This window comes from Lepidochelys kempii, chromosome 4, assembly GCF_965140285.1.
Source record: "Lepidochelys kempii isolate rLepKem1 chromosome 4, rLepKem1.hap1, whole genome shotgun sequence".
Taxonomy (NCBI): Eukaryota; Metazoa; Chordata; order Testudines; family Cheloniidae; genus Lepidochelys; species Lepidochelys kempii.
The window spans coordinates 111058363-111079134 of NC_136383.1; the positions used below are offsets into that span (position 1 = coordinate 111058363).

Below are 20772 nucleotides of genomic sequence, written 5' to 3' on the forward strand. Positions count from 1 at the left end.
AGCTAGTCTAGTGAGTCATTTCCCTTACTCTGACTGTCACTGATATGATTCCTTTGGTACATATCCACTTATTTAAGCAGACAGGCAATATCGCGAGAAATCATATCTCATTATTTCCCTTTGCTCAAATATGTGAATATTTCAAAGATGGAGCTGAATCAAAAGAAAAAACTAGCCCATGGTGGGGTCAGTTGGCCACGGCAGCTGCAGGCAAGCACACAGGTGAAAGTGAGTTTTAATCATGCAATTTGATGCAAAACTCTTATTAACTAGGCTTGGTTCAGAATGCAAACAGAAATGTGGTGAAGAAAATGTCTGCATTAATGCATTTCCACCTACACAATCCCTTGAGCATGACTTGCCTATTTGATCAGAGACGGAACATTGAAATCATGGTAACCCCTCAACTCTAGTGGAGGAGGCAGAAGCCATGCTTGACTTAATATTTAGAGGCAGCTAAACTAAATAGACATTATTAATGGTTGACGTTTGGCTGATAACTTATTAATTGTGGTCATTTGAAGACCTCACTTTTTTCCCCTCAGCATTTAGAAGGCATGTAACTGGATCAAGTAGAATTTTTATTTCTGGAATGCTCAAATGTGGGTTGTAGTGGTATTTTGTTGGTAAGAAATCAAACGCCAGCAATGTACAAAGTGTAAAGGAATGCATGTAAATGCTGGAGATCAAAGAGTTAGTCTTCTATGGGGATTATCTAATGTCCCCACTTTCTTCCCCACTTTATCTTTACAGCATCATCCTCAAAATAGTGGAATTTCTTTTTATACTCGTTGATATACTAGAATGCACTTGCATTTCCTCCAAGTCTGCAGAGCTATCTGCCATTACGGATTCCTAAAGAACCCAGAGGGACAGCTTCAGGTAAACCATGGTGTTTTTTCAGTAGACTAAAATGCATTGAAAACTTTGAGATAAATTAATTTCCAGTTGCAGAACTGAAAAAAGAAAATCCTGTCCTCACATGCTTCCTCTTCTAAATAGCATTGTGTTGCTTCATTCTGGCTTTTCCCTTAAGGTAAAATCACGTCTAGTTTGGTAAAATGCTCAGCTTTTTGGCTTTTCAGACCAACAGATAGAGTCACAATCTCTTGTATATCATTATTGGAAAGATTTATTCTGCAGGTTATATTGATCTATGTAGTAATCTATTTTTAAAAGAAATCTCATAGTTTAAAAAAAATCTGCTAACATTGCATTAAAATATTTATTGCACATACTTTGCCAATATTTGAGAAAAGATTCAGTGATTGGTCTGAATCACTCAGCTGTGTTTGCTGGTAAGCAGTAGCAGGGCAGGTGGATTAATCCCTTGCTATGTGCAGGTCATTGGGTGACCAGCATTCTGTAAATGCTGTCCTATTATCTCCTGTAGGTACTCTGGCATGTCTCTACTAATCATTGTGCCTGAACAACCTTGCTCGCACATGGCTCACACACCCACATGCTGTCACAGCCTCAATTTTTAAATAAAAAGAAGCTGACAGCAATAAGGAATTTTTTTTAAAAAAAATGTCTATTAGAAGAAGGAATTGTGTGCAACTGTCTTGGAAGGAACTGAGTTTGGGTGGAGGGAGCAGTGGTGAGGATTCAATCTCCCTTTCTCTCTTAAATACACGACTTAGAACTGGCTGCTAAACAATGAACTTGGATTAGACTGGTATTTCTCTCTATAGCCCTTTCCCACCGTCAGATCTTTTTCTGGGGAAATGATGGGGAAGAGGAGAGAGCCTTCTGCCTCATTTCATGTGTTGTTATTTTATTGGGTGGCGGTCAGAGGCTTTCCTTGCCTTGTTGTGCTCTGCCTGGGGGAAAAAAATCCTCATCAAGGAAACAAACACTGTATAGCTGATGGGTGAACCTCAGAGTCAGCTTGGATAGCTATAGACTGGTCTGGATGCTTGTGAGAAAAATGAGCTTCTTCCACCTTTGTTGTTGAGAGCTTCTCCTTGTGCTCTGGTGCCAGGTTTGTGCAGCCCTCTGCCCCCATCTGCAGGAATTATTATTAGGGAGGCTCTGCAGCCCAACTTCCTCTTGGCAGCAACCTTCTCCACAGGGGAAGCTCCACACAGCTTACTATGGAGAAGTCTTCATGACCTTGCTACCATCCTCCACTCCAGGACTCTTTCAGGAGGAAGTTCTGAACCTTCCACTTCAATAACATTTTTCTTAGGGTGTGACGTGTCCGTGGTCATCCCATTGCCTCCCCGCTCATTTCCTGGAAGCTTTGTTTTTTGGACAAGGTTATATGCTGTTCATAGTCCTCCCCCAGCACTGTTCTTAAGGTAGAGGAATGATTCATGCCTGGCTCCCCCACAACCTTCTTCCAGTAAACATGGTTTTTGGGAGAGGGGCAAATTCTGCATCTCTGCCAAGTGCTTCCTTTCCACCAATGTATTGGCAGGGGAAGCTGAAAGCACTAATTTTTACCTGCATCAAGTGACCCATCTGATGTCGCTCATTCCCAGCTTCTGGCAACAGGGAATTCTAACAATTATACATTAAGTTATTGAGAGTGCTTAATGAAATTCCATTGGCTTCAGCCATAGTATACGGGGGTTTCTTATACAGTAGATTTCCTCTGAGATCAAAACTATGTACAACTAAGTTAATTACTAAATAAAACCACTTTAAAATACAGTATAAAGGACAGCTATATCAGTTCAAAATGTAGGGGTTAACTCTGTGGCTCTTAAAGCTTTTCAGATAATGGACCATTTCTTAGGATAAAATCTGTTTTGGACACGCACACCTTCCCACCCCTCATCCTTTAGCACCTAAGGTTTAGCTCATATTAAGACAGTGTTACAGAGACTCAATGAAAATAAACTCATTTTAATCCTAGGGGTGCAGTTGTTTATTTGCATCCTCTCATTTTCTGTCTTTGCTGCTTATTTTTCTTCCCATCACACTTTTTCCTGCTGAATCTCCTCTCATTTTTATAGTTTTAGATCTGTCCTACATTGTGTCTGTGTACAATTATTGAGTCATCCACAAATCTGAAATGTGGTTAACTGTATAGCAAATGCCCAGTGAAGAGAGTCCTTGAAGCGTGCAGAATGATGCTTGCTTTCTCCCCCCACACACACCCACACACCAAACTTTTGGAAACAGTAAAAGGATTCTGACCTGTGTAAGTGCTTGAAGGTGACAGACACTTCAACACTGAAGAAGTCCTGAAGAGCTCTTTGTAGCTCGGAAGCTTCTCTCTTTCACTTAGGTTGGTTCAGTAAAAGATGTTACCTTTACCTACCTTGTCTCTCTAACTTCAACACTGTTACAGAAGCAGCTCCTCAGACCACCAGTGTTCCATGCACCACAGTTTGAGAACCACTGGTCTACCTTAAATGAGCTATAGCAAGAAAATTCAAACTTAAAGTCAATGCTTTTTATTCTTAGCAGACCTTTTTAGCGTGGATTTTACCGGCATCAGTGAAAACCGATAAATCTATATACACATCTATATAATACCAGGTGTCAACAGGACCAATTAGGCATGAAGGCTTCCTCTTGTTTCTGAAAATTGTAAGTGTTGGTGGGCATTAAACCATTCATTGTCCTGAAATGTCTTTGATATTTAACAGATATACTGCATTTTACTGTTTTGACTCTGCCAGCATGTCAACCTTCTCTTTGATATTCCAGGAATGGTGCTCATTTGTGGCTACTTGCTGAGGCCAAGGAGGAAGGATGAGTAACTTTCCTTGGAAAGATGCTGTGATCAACACCATCACCTGTACTCCCTTCCTTCTTGGTGTTTTGGCTTCTTCCCTGGTATGTGCCTGCCATGGCCTGATGGTAACCCAAATGAGACTGATAGAGGATTTTAGATTCCACAGACAATTGTAATCTTAATCAAAACAAGATTTATTAAAACCAGAGAGAAAATGGAATTAAAACAAAAGAAACAGTTGACTAACACTTCTCATCAGTTAAACCAGATGAGGCATTTTCAATTTAGTTATGGTGGGGGGGGGGGAGAAAAGTGAATCACTTACATCCCTCATGAACCAATTCCTTCTCTCTGAGTACTTTGGTTCAGCTGTCAGCATCCTTTCCTGTCCAGAGACCAACAACTCCTTTTTTATTAATTAGGAAAGCTCTCTTATCAAGTCTGCCCTGATTTAGGGCTTACTACCCCTTACTTTCCAAAACACTTTCCCCCTCCCACCTCCCCGCTTCCCTCCAGTTATCTACACACATAATACGGTTTGGACTCACTGTTTTCTTTAGGACATGGACCATTGAGGATATCCAGATCCATTAGTGATGATTAAGAGCAATCCCTCAAAGGCTCTAGCTCACATATCCTCTTTCAGAGACTGCTTTGGCTATCTATATCCATTTTAGGTAAGACCTCTTGTTAAAACCCTCTGAACAATGTTTGTTTTGTCAGTGTACATAATGAGCAGGTCCCAGTCCCTCCATCACAGATGCATACTATGAAATACAGATAATGAATGTTAGCACTAGTCATTTTTCATTTCAAATGACCTTTTCTTAAATCCATTGCTCACAGGAATGTATCAATAATGGCCAAAATAAAGAGATTCTTATGAACCAATCCTGGAACCAGTTCTTCCTGTGTAGAACTTCAGTTGTTGCTCATTGACTTCAGTTGTTGTGCTGCTGCTCAGACAACTTGCTTCAATTACTTTTTCTGTGGGGTCACAACTATAGTTTATTCATGTATCCTCTACCAAAGAGGAAGACAATGGACTGAGACACATGAGATCTGAATTCAACTGTGAGCTCCACCTTACACTTGCTGTGTGATGCTAGAATCTTACTCTCTCTGTGCCTCAGTTCCCCATCCTCTAAAATAGGATAAAGAAAAGGAGTACTTTCGTGAGCTACAGCTCACTTCATCGGATGCACTTCATCGATGAAGTGAGCCTCCATCGATGAAGTGAGCTGTAACTCACGAAAGTTTATGCTCAAATAAATTGGTTAGTCTCTAAGGTGCCACAAGTACTCCTTTTTCTTTTTGCGAATACAGACTAACATGGCTGCTACTCTGAAACCTAAAATAGGATACTTATAGTCCTCATCTCCCACCCTTTGGGTCTTGTCTGTTTAGATTGTAAGCTCTTCTGTGCCGGGACACACTTTCACTGTGTGTTTGTATTGTGCCTAGCACAATGGAGCTCTAATGTCAGTTGGGGCTTCTGTATAATATGCTTTGCTCAGCAGCTGGTATATGCGCATGTGTATGTAAAATTAACTTTCCTCTTTCTTATCTCCATAGCAATTCATGTGTCTATGAGAAGCAAAGTTCTCGAAATTAGGACAAACTTTCCTGCAGCCTCTCCTAAAATAACATTGCTTTTTTATGTCTCTATCTTCTAGTGTGGAAGAATCTTCTGATTCTTTGCAAAAGTGCCTCACATGTATGTATTTAACTGATACTTGTGGAAAAAGTCAAATTAGAAAAAGCCCTCTGCCTCTTCCCAGCTGTCATAGTTCTGTAAACCTCTTTGGTATCATATCAAAAATACTAACGTTTAATATATTCAACCATTTGCTATACCTTATTTGAAACTTTGTTGGTAAATACCTTCTCTCTAATTAGTGATATAGTATATGGGCCAGCCAACACCATCATTTTGTAGTGGCTGCTATTCTATTAAAATGCATTTCTGAAGTTGTCAGAGAAAGAGGGTTCCTGCTAACAGCAGTGAGCTGTTCTCCCCATATTGTACTGGACTGTTTATACTGTCTCTGTCCATGTTGCAGAAATTTTGTCAAATTGCAGAATTACTTTTGGTTTACTGTACACAAAGTAGGTGTGGAAAGTTATGCAACTTTATTTACTACAGTATCCTTCATACATGTTACATTCCAGAAAGCCTGACTATGTTTGGTTTGTTTAAATATGGTTAGTAATTAATGAATTACAGCAAAACTTCCTATCAGCAATATTTTATCTGTTACAGACAAAGATGAACTAATGTCTTGGTGATACGAGTTTGACAGTAAAGACATTTATTTGTGTCTTGAAATACAAGCTCTGCCACATCTTCACTCTCCCTGTTTCCTTCCCCACGCCTCCCTCCCCCTCCTGTTTCCCAGGTACCAATCAAATTACCTGTAGGTTTTGTACTTTGAATTTAGGAAAATATCTCTCTTCAACCCCTCTCCTCCCAAAAAGCTGAAAAATTATGACTACCCTTGAGAGGTGCACTAAGGTGTTTTCATTCAGCCTGCCATGCTCAGTAGGCCTGGCTTTCGTGGATTTACACATGAGACGAGAGCTTACAATCTGAATCGAAGTCACTGGGAATTCTGCTCAAAAATACGTGGCTTCCTATGGTCCCATGTTTGTCACAAATATGACACACAAATAAAAACATATTTTCAATCCTCTCTTCCCCACAAAAATATCTGAGTAAAAGGCAGTTTTGGAAGGCAAAAAATGGCCTATTTCCATCCATGAATTTCCTCTCTCTCCCAGTGGGAAATGCCACGTGCAGCCTGGGTCTCAAGTAGGTAGCTAAAAAAATTAAGTAGGGGAACCTCATACTGTCTGAAACCTGCTTCTGTCCCCTTAAAGAACTCCATTAGACAGCCAGGGAGATGGGAAGGTAGGAGTGGTCCATGGTGTTTCTTTGGATTCTAGTTGACTTCAGAATGCTGGCCAAAGTGATGCCCAAAACTTAAATTATCTTTATTTACCCTCTCTATTGTTACATTTTGCTGCATGAGATTGTGGTGGCATTGTTTTAAGTGCCAGCAGTTCATATAAATATTGGCCCTTTCCACAAGAAGAACCAGCAACTTGAGGTAAAATTTAGTTGTTTAAGATACTCATGAGACAAGTGGAAGTTTTAAGAATGACTATTGTACCTGTATTCAATGTGCCTAAAGAGCACATTTTATGCTCTGGTTATATAGTCATCCTTGTGAAGATCAAAGACGGACTCATTTAGAAATATCACATGCATACGCTTTATACAGTCGTGTTCCCCAATGGCAACTTTAAATTCTATGTGACTTTATGACTTTGCTGTCAGTGCAGCTTGTATTGTTTTGGTGAAATTTAGTTGGTGCCTAACATGCATTTACAGACCTTTCAAAGACTGTTATAGATGCATTTTTTCTTCCTTGTTGTTTAGAGGATATGTGACTTCTTCTATCAGTGCAGCAACTTGTGATGTGGTAGTACAATGACATATGAGGCCAATGCAACTAGATGCCTTCTTTTGTTATGTTGTGTGAAGGGTATGCAACTTCTTTGATGGTTAGCGCGCTAATCATGTTTTAGAGTTATAAAAATAAAGTCAATGATCACTGTTCCTTGGCTGAGCAAGTAGTGCCAGATAAGCAGTCTTGTGAGGTCTGTGGAAGAAAACAGCTTGAAAAAATAGCCAAACATACGCTCTTCGTATGCACAAGTTCCTAGACTGCACATGTGACTGAAGAAGTCTTCACCCATTCCATAGCTCGGGGGTGGCCAAACGTATAGGTCCTCCATATGACAATCTTCAGAAGTTTGAGAGCCAGGGTGAGCCTGCTGGGGCTTCAGCCCCATGAGGCACAACTGCAGGGGCTTGCGGCTTCAGCCCTGTGGGTCGGGGGGTCTGGGGCTTCAGCCCCAATCCTGTTGAAGCTCTTAGCCCCAGTCTTGTTGGGGTGAAGCCCTAAAGCCCCCCTTGCCAGTGGGCAGAAGCCAGAGGAGACACGTGGGGGTCCATGTGCGGTGACATCCCCCCAGATTTTTGCCAGGGTTTGCTGGCCCCACTCAGTCACATAATGTTGCAAGGCTCCCGCCCTGTACAGTAGCTGCTGGAGCCGGCAAGCTGAGAGATGCAGCTTTGGAGGGGCTGCAGCAAACAGCTGGGAGCTGCAGGGAGAACCCTGCTTTTGCAGTTGCCTCTCCTCGCAGAGCTAACATCTGGGAACTTTAGGGTGGGGCCACTGAAGGTAAGAGCGGGGGCATGCCTCAAATTGGGGGTGGGGGGGTGAACCTTTAAATTGTTCCCCCCCAACTCTCAGCAGGCATCTGTTGTCTCTGGCAGAAGTCCGTAACCCCACCACCCCACTGCAGGGCAGAAGCCCCAAGCTCCCTCCCCAGTCTGTTAGGTGGAGAATGTGGGGTGGGGGCGTGGGAGGCTCCACGCGCCACACTTTAGCTGTAAAAGAGCCACATGCAGATCATGAGCTACAGTTCGACCAACCCTGCCGTAGCTGTTCAGTTCACTACACCCTTTGGTTATTTAACAGGTGGTAAATAGATGCATGATGGGGACAAGTGAACTGGTTTGGATAAAATAGGAAGCCGCCTCATCTTTCAACCAGAACTCAGATCAAACCCAAACTGAAAATTATTTGAGATTGGAAAAAATGTAGGTAACTCTCTATCCTTTATCCCTTGGCATTATTTTGAACTTTGACATGTCCCTGTGCTTCTTAGTTTCGTCTGGGACCAGAAGTGAACTAGGAGTAATCTTGTGATAAAGGAATAGTTGTTCTGTCCTGATTTCCAGCCCATGGATTAGAGCTGAAAGAGCTAATTGGTAATTTTATACATATATTGGTTCCTGTTCATGAATTATCTTCAAGCAGCTTGCAAACTTCACAAATTAATTCATTGTTCAAAATTATCTGGTGAATAATATTTTGGTCCATAGAGCTCAAGCTGGTCCTACGCAAACACTGGGTATTAGAAATTTAAGAGATTTTTGTTTTGACCAGAAAGAGATGATCTAGTAATCTCTCTCCTGCCATCCATCTCCACCCTCTGACAGAGAGAGTATTGTTCCTATTTTCTGATTGCAGGACCGTAACTCTTAGAATCAGTTTACTCAAATTTGAAATTTGCTTTCACTGAATATTACCCAATATTATCTTGCAATTTGCTGTAGCTTTGAATACTTCTGCTAGTGCATATGTTGCTATAACATTTTGGACAGTGAAAACGATGGAGCATCAATACAGCTGAGTAAAATTCAAAATGTTTGAGTGAATATTCACAAACATCCCCACCCCCTCCCCCAAGTATTTGCTTAGCTCTAGTTTGGATAAACATCCAAAGAAACTGATCCCAAACAGAACCTTTTGAGATTTTCACAGACAAATGAAGTACACTTTACACTTCACAACCATGTCAATGCAAAATACCTCTATATTCATGTTTTGATAACCTATATATTTCCCAAATGGAACATTCTGAAGTAGGTATGTCCTAAAACTATCCAACAGATATAACAGCAATATTGCAAAATAGGTGTAAATCAAAAAGAATCAAGGTAAATACCAGATAAATTCTTGATTGATCGTGAAGAGCACAGCAATAAAAGATCACAGAGAAGCCCAAATTCTGCCCTTTGGCTATTGTACTTGAAACTACTGTTGACTTTGATGAGAGTTGTACAATTTGTGCCTACATAAGAGTAAAATTATCCTCGATCCTACTGGAGAATAAAATCACACCTGTAGCTGGTATCCTATTAGGCATTGTAGCCAGAAGAGTTAGCATCTGAAATTTAACCATTGTATCTGGACTAATTGGTATGCATAAAAATATCATACCCAGATAATCCTTCTCTTTTGGTTGGCTGGAGTGCGTTTGTTTTACTGTTAGAAGGTAAAAGTCCTTGGTGGGTTGTACACTAGTCTGCTGTATTAGACACACTAATATATTCAAGTGGGATTTAGCATAAAAGGTGGTGTGCTACACACACTGTATAATAGCTTCCCTTCAAAGTCAACATTTGCCACATACAGTAGAAATGGAGATGAAGATGACATGGTATTTCTCTACATTTAATATAGGGGGAAAATAGGGATCAGTCATACCTCTGCTTGGTAACTGTCAAATATTTTTTTAATGGCAGTAATGTATATGTAAGTATAGGAAACATTTATTTCTGATAACATAATGAATGAAATGTGGCATTTGCAATGTAACCATCCCCTTTATTCTCAATATTATATGTACATATACAACAGCAGATTAGATGACAGTTTTTTTAGAGCATGACATTTTGAAAGTTCCAGTAGATTCCTAGTGAAAAAGTGCATGTACATTTATATAAACTACAGTACAACACACCTATTTGTACTAATAAATACACATGTAAACAGACTACTAGAGAAGTTCTAATGGCTATGCCTAATTTGGCTGCATACTTCTGAGCATGAAGGAGAATTCAGCTTAATTTTCTCACAGCCTCTATTTTAATCTCTGTCCCAGTTTTCCAAAGTCCATCTCTGCTCATGTAAATGTAACATGATCTGAGCTGCATGGGATAATCTTGATGGGAGAATAGTTTATATCATTTTAAATGAGTGAGATGCTTTATGTGACATTCTTGTTTAAGTGGCATGAAAATCTGAAGTTAAGTGCTATGTAAATGAGGGCAGAATAGAGCCCTTTGTATCTCATTTCCAACGTGTTACAGGATCATCTAGAGCTATAACCACATAAATCCCCTGAGGCTGCATCTCCAAGTCTCACTCTTACTATGCTGTTCCCTGATCACAATGGAAATCCACTCAATTGAGATTGAATCTCAGGGAAGTCTCACCAATACTCTTTCTAAATTTGAAACATCATCTCCTTATGGCCCCTTTTTACATACACTACGGTTTTCTGATAGTATTTCTGCTGAGACACCACAGAGTCTGTTTTTATATGTGCGCTAGAGTATTTAAGGGGAGACAGGAGTCAGGCGCGTCTAGTAATCAGACCAGGGAAGAGTTAGCCGGGATTCCAGAGTAGAGCATATTCCCAGCTGTCTGTCACTGATTCATTGTGTGACCACAGGCAAATCGTAACCTCTTTCTGCCTGTTTACTCATCTACAAAACTGGTAAAAAGAAAAGGAGGACTCGTGGCACCTTAGAGACTAACCAATTTATTTGAGCATAAGCTTTTGTGAGCTACAGCTCACTTCATCACGAAAGCTTATGCTCAAATTTGTTAGTCTCTAAGGTGCCACAAGTCCTCCTGTTCTTTTTGCGGATACAGACTAACACGGCTGCTACTCTGAAACTGGTAAAGTTTGTAAACATTTTCACATTGTGAGATCTCAAGGGCAAGGCACTATACAGCACAAAACTGAAATACTACAATTGTTTATATAGGCACATCTTAACTCAGAATGAATTCTTATGCCAAACTAAAAACAAAATAAAAATAGATTCATACAAACGAGATTTTTAAAGTTAAAAAAAAATTGGAAGCGGTAAACTGCAGTACTATTCTTCAGTGTATAATCTGCACACTGATATGTAAATAGGGGGGCAGGCTCTCCTATGGCTATGTGACCCTCTCAGCAGGAAAAGGGGAAGGGGATGCGGAGGAAGGGAATGCATAGAGACGTGTACAAGGATATTCATGAGCTGGGAACTTCTTCTGCAAAAATAGCTTTCCTGCACAGTCAATGGGGCATAGCAGTCTGTTTAAAAACCCTTATTAAATTAAGAGGAGCTTTCTGCAGTCACCACGCTTTGCTGCTGTGTTTGTACTTCCATAACGTGGTTGAGAATACTGCAGCTTAATATCAACATGAAGGTTTAGAAAAATGCAATAACATTCAGATACAACTTGAGTACTGAAGGAGCAGAGATATGGAACATGAAAACTTGATATGTCTCACCTGAGGAAGTACCAGGTCTTCTGCTTCTCTTTGTTCCTTTTACAAAGAATATCTCATATGCATTATTTTGTCACCACAAGAAGACAGAGGGATGGGCAGCCAGGCACTCCTCTGTATGTTAATTACCTAGGCTTTCCTGATGGTGAAAATCAGCAGGCTTCCTTGGCTTTTCGCTCTTTTTTTTTTTCCTTCTCAGATCAGAATACAAGTCCATCCCACCTACTGTAGTAATATTATCAGTCTGTGTATTAATACAATGTATTTGTTCATTCATAAACGTATTCATTTAATCACTGCTGTACTCACCTTACTCCTGAATGTCTCTGACTGGATTTTGTGCCGTTTAAGCAACATTTTTGCTTTGCAGAATTCCTGTGACATGACAAAAACCCTAGTTATTTAAAACCTAATGTGGTACAATGTCTTCCATCCCAAATATCAACTCTTACATAACCTTGAGATGGCCATTCATTCTTTCCCTGAAGAAGTTCAGGGAAAAGGTGTAGTGCTCCTCTAAATCACAAATGAAATAAGTTTGTTGGCTTGAATAGTATTTCTCCTTGCAACCCCCCACACATTTCAATGCATTCCATTAGTCATTGTTCAAATGAGGCTGCTCTCTGACCCCAGGGGGAGAGGAGGAGGGAGCTTAGGGTTTAAACACATTCGCTGATCAGTACATAGAGGGACATTGTTCTTCTTCTTCTTCTTCTTGTTTTTTTTTTTTTTTTTGCATGTCCTGTTTATTGGGGGGGTGGGGACAAACAAACCTAGTTTCCAGTACCACAATGTTTCAGTTTTTGGGCACACTGTATGTTTGATGCAGCTAATTTAAATAAATGACTTTCACATATAAGCAATTAAACCTATAATTAGCACTGTTTGACTGAACTAATCCTCTAATATCCTAACACACACTTATTTTCGCAGACATTTTTAAAGGGAGAGAATAAATATTTCAGAGGAATTGCAAGTAATGCAATATAAAAACATAATGTATTTTAATTTCTGTGAATCAAAGCAGCAACACAAGAAGATAAAGCCCTATTTAGACCAATATTTTTCTTTCAGCTTTGCAAGGAATGTGAAATTATGCATACTCCCTTCCTCTGAATTAAAAGGAAAAGTCAGCAATAACCAAAAGAACCAAATCTTTTTAAAGTAAATGGTAAGCTTTTAGCACTACTATGTTTTAAAGGTTTCACAGTAACAGCCGTGTTAGTCTGTATTCGCAAAAAGAAAAGGAGTACTTGTGGCACCTTAGAGACTAACCAATTTATTTGAGCATGAGCTTTCGTGAGCTACAGCTCACTTCATCGGATGCATACCGTGGAAAGTGCAGCAGACTTTATATACACACAGAGAATATGAAACAATACCTCCTCCCACCAGCAGGACAGTGGGGTGGGAGGAGGTATTGTTTCATATTCTCTGTGTGTATATAAAGTCTGCTGCACTTTCCACGGTATGCATCCGATGAAGTGAGCTGTAGCTCATGAAAGCTCATGCTCAAATAAATTGGTTAGTCTCTAAGGTGCCACAAGTACTCCTTTTCTTTTCGCGAATACAGACTAACACGGCTGTTACTCTGAAACCTCTCCTTACAATGTGTATGATAATCAAGTTGGGCCATTTCCAGCACAAATCCAGGTTTTCTCACCCTCCGCCCCCCCCCCCCCCCACACACACAAACTCACTCTCCTGCTGGTAATAGCTTATCCAAAGTGACCACTCTCCTTACAATGTGTATGAAAATCAAGGTGGGCCATTTCCAGCACAAATCCAGGTTTTCTCACCCCCCCCCCAAACACACACACACACAAACTCACTCTCCTGCTGGTAATAGTTCATCCAAAGTGACCACTCTCCCTACAATGTGCATGATAATCAAGGTGGGCCATTTCCAGCATAAATCCAAGTTTAACCAGAACGTCTGGGGGGGGGTAGGAAAAACAAGGGGAAATAGGCTACCTTGCATAAAGACTTGATTATCATACACATTGTAAGGAGAGTGGTCAGTTTGGATGAGCTATTACCAGCAGGAGAGTGAGTCTGTGGGGGTGGGGGAGGTGAGAGAAAACCTGGATTTGTGCTGGAAATCGCCTACCTTGATTATCATGCACATTATAGGGAGAGTGGTCACTTTGGATAAGCTATTACCAGCAGGAGAGTGAGTTTGTGTGTGTGTGTTTGGGGAGGAGGGTGAGAAAACCTGGATTTGTGCTGGAAATGGCCCACCTTGATTTTCATACACATTGTAAGGAGAGTGATCACTTTAGATAAGCTATTACCAGCAGGAGACTGGGGTGGGAGGAGGTGTTGTTTCATGGTCTCTGTGTATATAATGTCTTCTGCAGTTTCCACAGTATGCATCCGATGAAGTGAGCTGTAGCTCACGAAAGCTTATGCTCAGATAAATTGGTTAGTCTCTAAGGTGCCACAAGTACTCCTTTTCTTTTTATGTTTTTAAAAATACCTCAAAGCCCTTTTATGAGATCTGTTAGCTCACTGTATTTTGAAACGTGGACACACATCTAATCCAGTGGTAGTAGAACTGACTGAGTCATACCCCAAGAGTTTGCCTCTTACTGGCTGAATTGTAGCCTCTCTGCATAAGATAGAAATTTATTAGGAGAAAATTATTCTGGTGTCCTCTGACAACAACATTCCTGATAAAAATCTTATTCTGAGAGCAGTCTAACAAGATACATTTGTTGGCTGTTTTTGTTCCTTGGACTCGTCTTTTAATTTTAGCTCTGTTTTACGGCTGTATATTTACATTTAGAGCCAGACATGATCTATGTGTGTTCATTTGGAATTTGGGAGGGATGGTGGGAGGGGAAAGGAGGTGTGACAGGGTCAGGCCAGATGGCTATAGGAGAATAATAGAATGCAGATACTGGAGGACTGAGGAGTACAAGCATTATCAGACACCAGGAGGAAGGTCCTATGGTGAGGATAAAGAAGGTGTTGGGAGGAGGCCATGGGGAAGTAGCCCAGGGAGTTGTGGTTGTCACGCAGCTGTTCCAGGAGGCACTCTAGACAGCTGCAGTCCACAGGGTCCTGGGCTGGAACCAGGAGTAGAGGGTGGGCCCAGGTTCCCCCCAAATCCTCCCAACTCCTGGCCAGACACAGGAGGAGTCGACCTGGACTGTGGGTTCAGGAAAACGGCCAAGCTGAGGGCTGCCGTGAAGCTCCAAGGCGAGCAAATCCGCCAATGAGCGCAGGACCCGCCAAGGTAGCGCAGGAACTTTGTCACAGAGGATAAAGTTTAGGTGACAGCCTCTTTTCTTCTGCAGTTAAAATCCAGAGGGGAAAATCCTCATCGTATTTTTGTGTCAAAAGCTGGAACTGGTCAATTATCTGTTTGTGCCACATTGAAATCTGTGTTCATAGGAGTCCCTCATCATAAAAATGTGTAATTTTCTTAGATTTTGATACATCTGTTCATCACCTCTGAAATCAGTAGATTTTACTGCACTACTCAGGGAACGTGGGAATAACACCATACTGGTGTTTTATCATTTTGTTTCTAAAACTATATTCAATTTGTTTCTAGAACAGACAATGTAATCCAGCCTGGCAGCCCTCAGGCCATTCAATTGTGTTTGGGGGCCCACACCAGTCCCTTTACACAACTCTCTGGGGAAGAGGACTCACAACTTACTTCCCCCTGACCAAGTGCCCAAGCAGGTTACCCACTCCTAATTCCACCTCATTTTAGGCTGGGAGTCAGGTTCCTTCCTTCCAGGACTCCCCAACTATTTTTTCCACAGGATCCCTGCCTTATCCAGTGTCTTGAATGAAGGGTGCTCAAAGAAAGAATCACTTTTTTTAAGTGCTTGAAGCTGCTTTCTGTGATGGCCCCAAATTTTTTGTTGCAGAAGTGGGAAGATGTGCATGAATGAGGGAGATGGCTGGAGGAGAAAAGAAGATGGTATTGTGGTGAAGGTAGTGTACTGAGACGTAGGAGACCTGGAACTTGGTTCTCTCTCTCTCTGCTGCACATGTCCTACGTGTTGTTTCCCAAAAAGATGATGATTATTAATCATGTTCTCATTTTCTGGGTGCCCCACTTCAGACACCTAGGGCCCAATTTTTAGAAGTGTTGAACATTCTCACTGCAGCTGAAATCCCGGGGGGCTGCAGATGCTCAACATCTCTGAAAAATCAGGCCCTAAGTATCTCAAATTGGTGAAAACTTGCAAATTTTAGCCTTAATCTCCCTGAGCCTCAGTTCCCTATCTGTAAAATGGGGATAATTATACTTTGGTAACTCAGCAGGGACTTGTAAGGGTTTATTTGTGGGGTCTAGATGCTATGTTGTTGAACAACCCTATGAGGAAATTGGTAATTCTGTATCCAGTGTGGGGTTTGGTTGATGTTCAGTGAATAAGGCATAACAGGGCTAGTATGTCTCAAAAATTGGTCGAGAGATTCCCAATTATGCATGTCCCCTCCTGCTTCTACTTCCTGTCATAAGTGGGAGGGTGGGGGGAGGCACTCTTAGCCACATATACATAGTGAGACTGTTGGGTATTGCTTTAAAATTCTAAACCACAGAGACACAAGGAGTCTTTCAAAACTCAAACCATATAAGTCCTGCCCTAGGGCATATACCTCTCACCCTCTCCACAGCCACAAAGCTATGGCTAGAACAGTGCTATATATACAATCACTTAAATGAAATCTCTGTGTCCATGGTCTGGTTGGGGACCATGCTCTAGGTCAGGGGTTCTCAAACTGGGAGTTGTGACCCTTCTGGGGGTTGCAAGGTTATTGCATGGGGGGCGGGTCCTGAGCAGTCAGACTCCACCCCCAAACCCCACTTCACCCCCAGCATTTATAATAATGTTAAATATAAAAACTGTTTTTAATTTATAAAGGGGGTCACACTCAGAGGCTTGCTATGTAAAAGGGGTCACCAGTACAAAAGTTTGAGAACCACTGCTCTAGGTGGAGTCTTTATGATCAGGGAGCATGTTATGTGGAGGGCAGAGGGAAAACTGAAGGACCCTGATAACGATCTTTTAATGTAGTTGTTGTATGTAATTATATACATATAATATCAAATATTGGTTGTATTGATTGTGTATATATTCCAACAAACAAATCTTTGGTAACCATTAAGGTTGCTTCGGTGAAAAGCCTCCTTATGCAATCTCTTAAAAGCCAAGAAATATCCAGTTAAAGTAGATTTCTTTAATGTACCTAATTTCCACAAATCATATTAACTATCATTCTGTCAGAGTCCAACCCTCTGAACTACTGTGTGAAAATCTGACCTGGGTCAGCAAAAATTATCCTTGTCACAAATTTTCTACTTAGTGTCCTGTTTGGTCCAGAAGTTCTAAATTCTGCTTTAAAGAAACGGTATTTTCAAAACCATATTGTTGTTGTTCCTATTCATTAATTCCATCAGAGAGCTGAAAACCATTAACAGCTATATTTTGGGGAGGGTCTGTTGTATATCACAGTTTGATTTTGATTGTTACATTTCAGTACTGTCAGCATGTTTCAGTATATTTCATTGCACTGTATCCACACAAATAAAAACAGAATGAAAATATGCAATTCTGAAGTGTTCACAGCAAATTGCATAAGTAACTTTAATTGCCTAACTTTTTTACTTTGATTTTTTTGAATGTAGGGGTTTTATATGTAATATAGGTTATAATTAGATGTTAAAGGCCTACGCCAATACCTTCTGAAACTGAAGATAGAAAAGAACAGCGAGAGAGAGGGAGAGGCAAGATAGCCAACCAGAAGCCTGTAAGCACAGCATGACCCTGGAAAAAGCTCGAGAGAGAGCGCTTTTGGGTCTGGGGTTGGATAAAGAGGTTTGGAGGCTGTAAGCTAAGAAAATGCTCCTTTTGTTCCCAATTCCTTCTCCATTCAGAGAGACAAGAGTTTGTACATTCATTGTACATAAACAAGATTGCATCACACAAAATGGTATCAATTTCTACTTCCAACTGGAACATCCCAGGGCCCCGAACTTTGACTAGCCACTCAGGTTGAAAAGGAGCAACAATGTAATAGGACCAACATTTTTTAAAAATGAGTGCTTAAAGTTAAGCTCCTAAATCTATATTTAGACATGTATCAGAGGCTTGATTTTGAAAGGTGCTTAGCACTCAGAGCTGAATAAAAAAAGGGCTGTTAAATATAAGCTGTTGTCTGTAGGACCCCTGTCTGATTTGCTGGAGAAGCTGGGAAAATAAAAGTACTAACTTAGTTTCAAAATTGTAAAAATGAATAAAATGTGTGAATTTTAGATACTATGCATGTAAAATGGCAACAGTATATACAGTATGTCTGCATCACACAGCAGGAGAGCTGTTCTAGTTATTAGCTAGAGAAGCTCCGAGCAAACAAAAACTGCACTGTATGATTTTTCCTTTTTGGTTTCATATGACATATTGACCTCTGCAACCTAAGTAAATCCAAACCCTTCAGCATGACCATAGAAGCCACCCTCTGCAGACATTTGCCCTGCAGTGGATTGGAGACAGGTGATACACAGGGATATGGAATCAGAAGAAATTGATATTGGGAGCTAAATTTGTGTCCATATCCCCAGATTGCTTAGCTTACAAATGTAATGGCATTGTGACCCTAGCTACTGGCATGTAAACTGGGGTTGATTCGCAACAGTCAGCGGAAAAGTGCTTTAGGCCCCTGAGTTGTTATAGCTTTTTAAAGTTATCCAATATAATGTGCTTTTATTGATTTGATGCTCAAATTACCATTTGAGTTTGGTGTTCATTGTAAACCCGTTTTCAGCAAGGAAGAAAACCTGAAAAGGCTGGACTGTGGATTCTGGTAACCATTCAAAACTTTGGATGCTTGTTTGAAGCTCATTAGAACATTTGGAATCTGACTCTGCATATTAGTACTGGGAATTTCTTGAAAACAGGTTTTTTTTGAGTGTGACTTCTACAGCTTCCAATTCTGGTCTAAGACAGAGGTTAGAATTAAAGTTTAAAATTTGAGTTTCAACATTTCAAAACCTGGGCATGGATGGAGCTTGATTCAAGGTCTATTCCAAAAATGGGGAAAGGTACAAGGATGGGATGGCTCTAATGTTACCTCAATCAGTTCATCCAGCTCTATTATTCAGCAGCAGTGGAGTTTCATATCCTATTTGACTGAAATGTCGTGTTAAAATTGCTAGAGTAAATATGTATTTGAATAAAAAATTACTTAAATCTAGATGGTCAGATTTTGATCCCAGTTTCTCTAGGAATTCTCTGACTTCAACAATCTTATTCCAGATTTAAAGATGTGTATCTGACATCAAAATTTGGTCCAAAAGTGTTTGTATAGTGATGCTTTAATATAAAATAGCAATAATATGTCCTAAAATTCTTTTTTCCCTTTTCCCTCTGCCAAAATAAATAAATCTCTCCCCCCTGTCCCAATAGCATAAAACCTTTTTGACTGTCTGGATTAATTTAAATATAATACCCCCATCACTGATCTCATGTCTCTCCCAGCCTGATGGTTTCCAGCAGGCTCCCTCTTACCTTTGCTGATCTCTCACAAAAGTCTTGGCAGAGCATCGGCAGCTCTGATCATTTCCTCTGGGCTGGTTGCCATTGCCATATTTTATATACTTCAGGGTTTCCAGGGGGTTGCAGATGCACAATGCGTCATTGAAGTGTTATGACCAAACAAGGCTTGAGCACTGCAGCTTACCCAGCATTTTGCCAGACCTGCTGTGAGACCCTCTCATGGGCTCGGGGTGGGGAGAGATAAGCAAAGGTTTGTGGGCGGTTGGAGGAGAGTGCTGGAAGCAGAACAGACCTTGGGTGGGGGGAAAAACAAAGTGTTGTATATGGGGGAAAATACACAGGGTGGCAAGGGAGGGATTAGTAATTGCATTGGGAAATACCTAAAACAGAAAGAGGTAAGAATGCAATTGATCTGATTCAGGATGGGATGTATCAGGTAAGGAACAAATTATAGCAGGAGAGAGGGGAAGAAAGGTGAGGGATGGACAGAGCAGAGGGTGAGGAGAAGGCTACAGTTGGAGTGGGAGAAAGAGAGGCTGTAGAGAGGGTTGACGGTGAGGAAGAGACTTCACATAGGATAAAGTGAGATAAGCATCTTTGCTTGTAGAGGTTTAACTGAACTGGACTGTACCTCAAACCTTTTGGGAACAGTCCACCCCTAATTACAATGCCAGTACTATGTGAGATTATGATGTGAAAGCAATGTACCACAAGTCTCCGTGAGCCCATTACTATGCTTCTATGATGTTATGATATGAAAAGAGAAAATTATTTCAGTACAGTATTTCTATGCCTGTTTCTCTGTGATGTTGACAGTGGGTCATGTTACATTATATGTATGACATACATTCCCAATCCCACACATAAGCAATTCATTAATTTAGATTTAAGGTTGCTAGACTGCATACTGTAAAAAGCTAAAAACCAGCTAGATAAGTCACTCGGCACCCTCTCTATGTTCCATACATTAGTCCCCTCCACAGGCTCAATCAACCTCCCTTTGATCACCTACAAGTGATATCTCAATGAACATGTTCATGGGAAGAATAGCTGTGGAGGAGGGATGGAACTGAAGGACAGAGAACGCAAATGGAAGTGTTGGGGGAGGAGAAAGTAAGTGTTCGTTATCCACCTCCAAGCTGTCCAAGGCTAAGTGGGAGGTCCTTGCCTTCTGCAGCAGAAGTTCCTGTCTGATGAACCTGCTCATGTCTTTACCTTTAGCCCAGTGGCTCTCAACCTTTCCAGATGACTGTACCCCATTCAGGAGTCTGATTTGTCTTGTGTACCCCTAAGTTTCACCTCACTTAAAAACTACTTTCTTCCAAAATCAGACATAAAAATACAAAATGTCACAGCACACGATTACTGATTGCTTACTTTCTTATTTTTACCATATAATTATAAAATAAATCAACTGGAATATAAATATTGTACTTACATTTCAGTGTATAGTATATAGAGCAGTATAAACAAGTCATTGTTGGTATGAAATTTTAATTTATACTGACTTGGCTAGTGCTTTTTATGTAGCCTGTTGTAAAACTAGGCAAATCTCTAGATGAGTTGATGTAACCCCTGGAAGACCTCTGCGTACCCCCAGGGGTATGCATACCCTGGGTTGAGAACCACTGCTCT

The 20772-nt window shown here is 40.8% G+C and overlaps 1 protein-coding gene across 1 annotated transcript in view; it reads left to right on the top strand.

Annotated features, from left to right (window-relative positions):
• Window positions 1–823: 823 nt before the first annotated feature.
• Window positions 824–20772, top strand: part of LDB2 (LIM domain binding 2) — a 315970-nt gene continuing 296021 nt past the window's right edge. Inside the window, exon 1 of the mRNA XM_078852580.1 lies at window positions 824–882. The gene's annotated coding sequence lies outside the window, so the exon portion shown is untranslated. The remainder of the gene's footprint in view (window positions 883–20772) is intronic.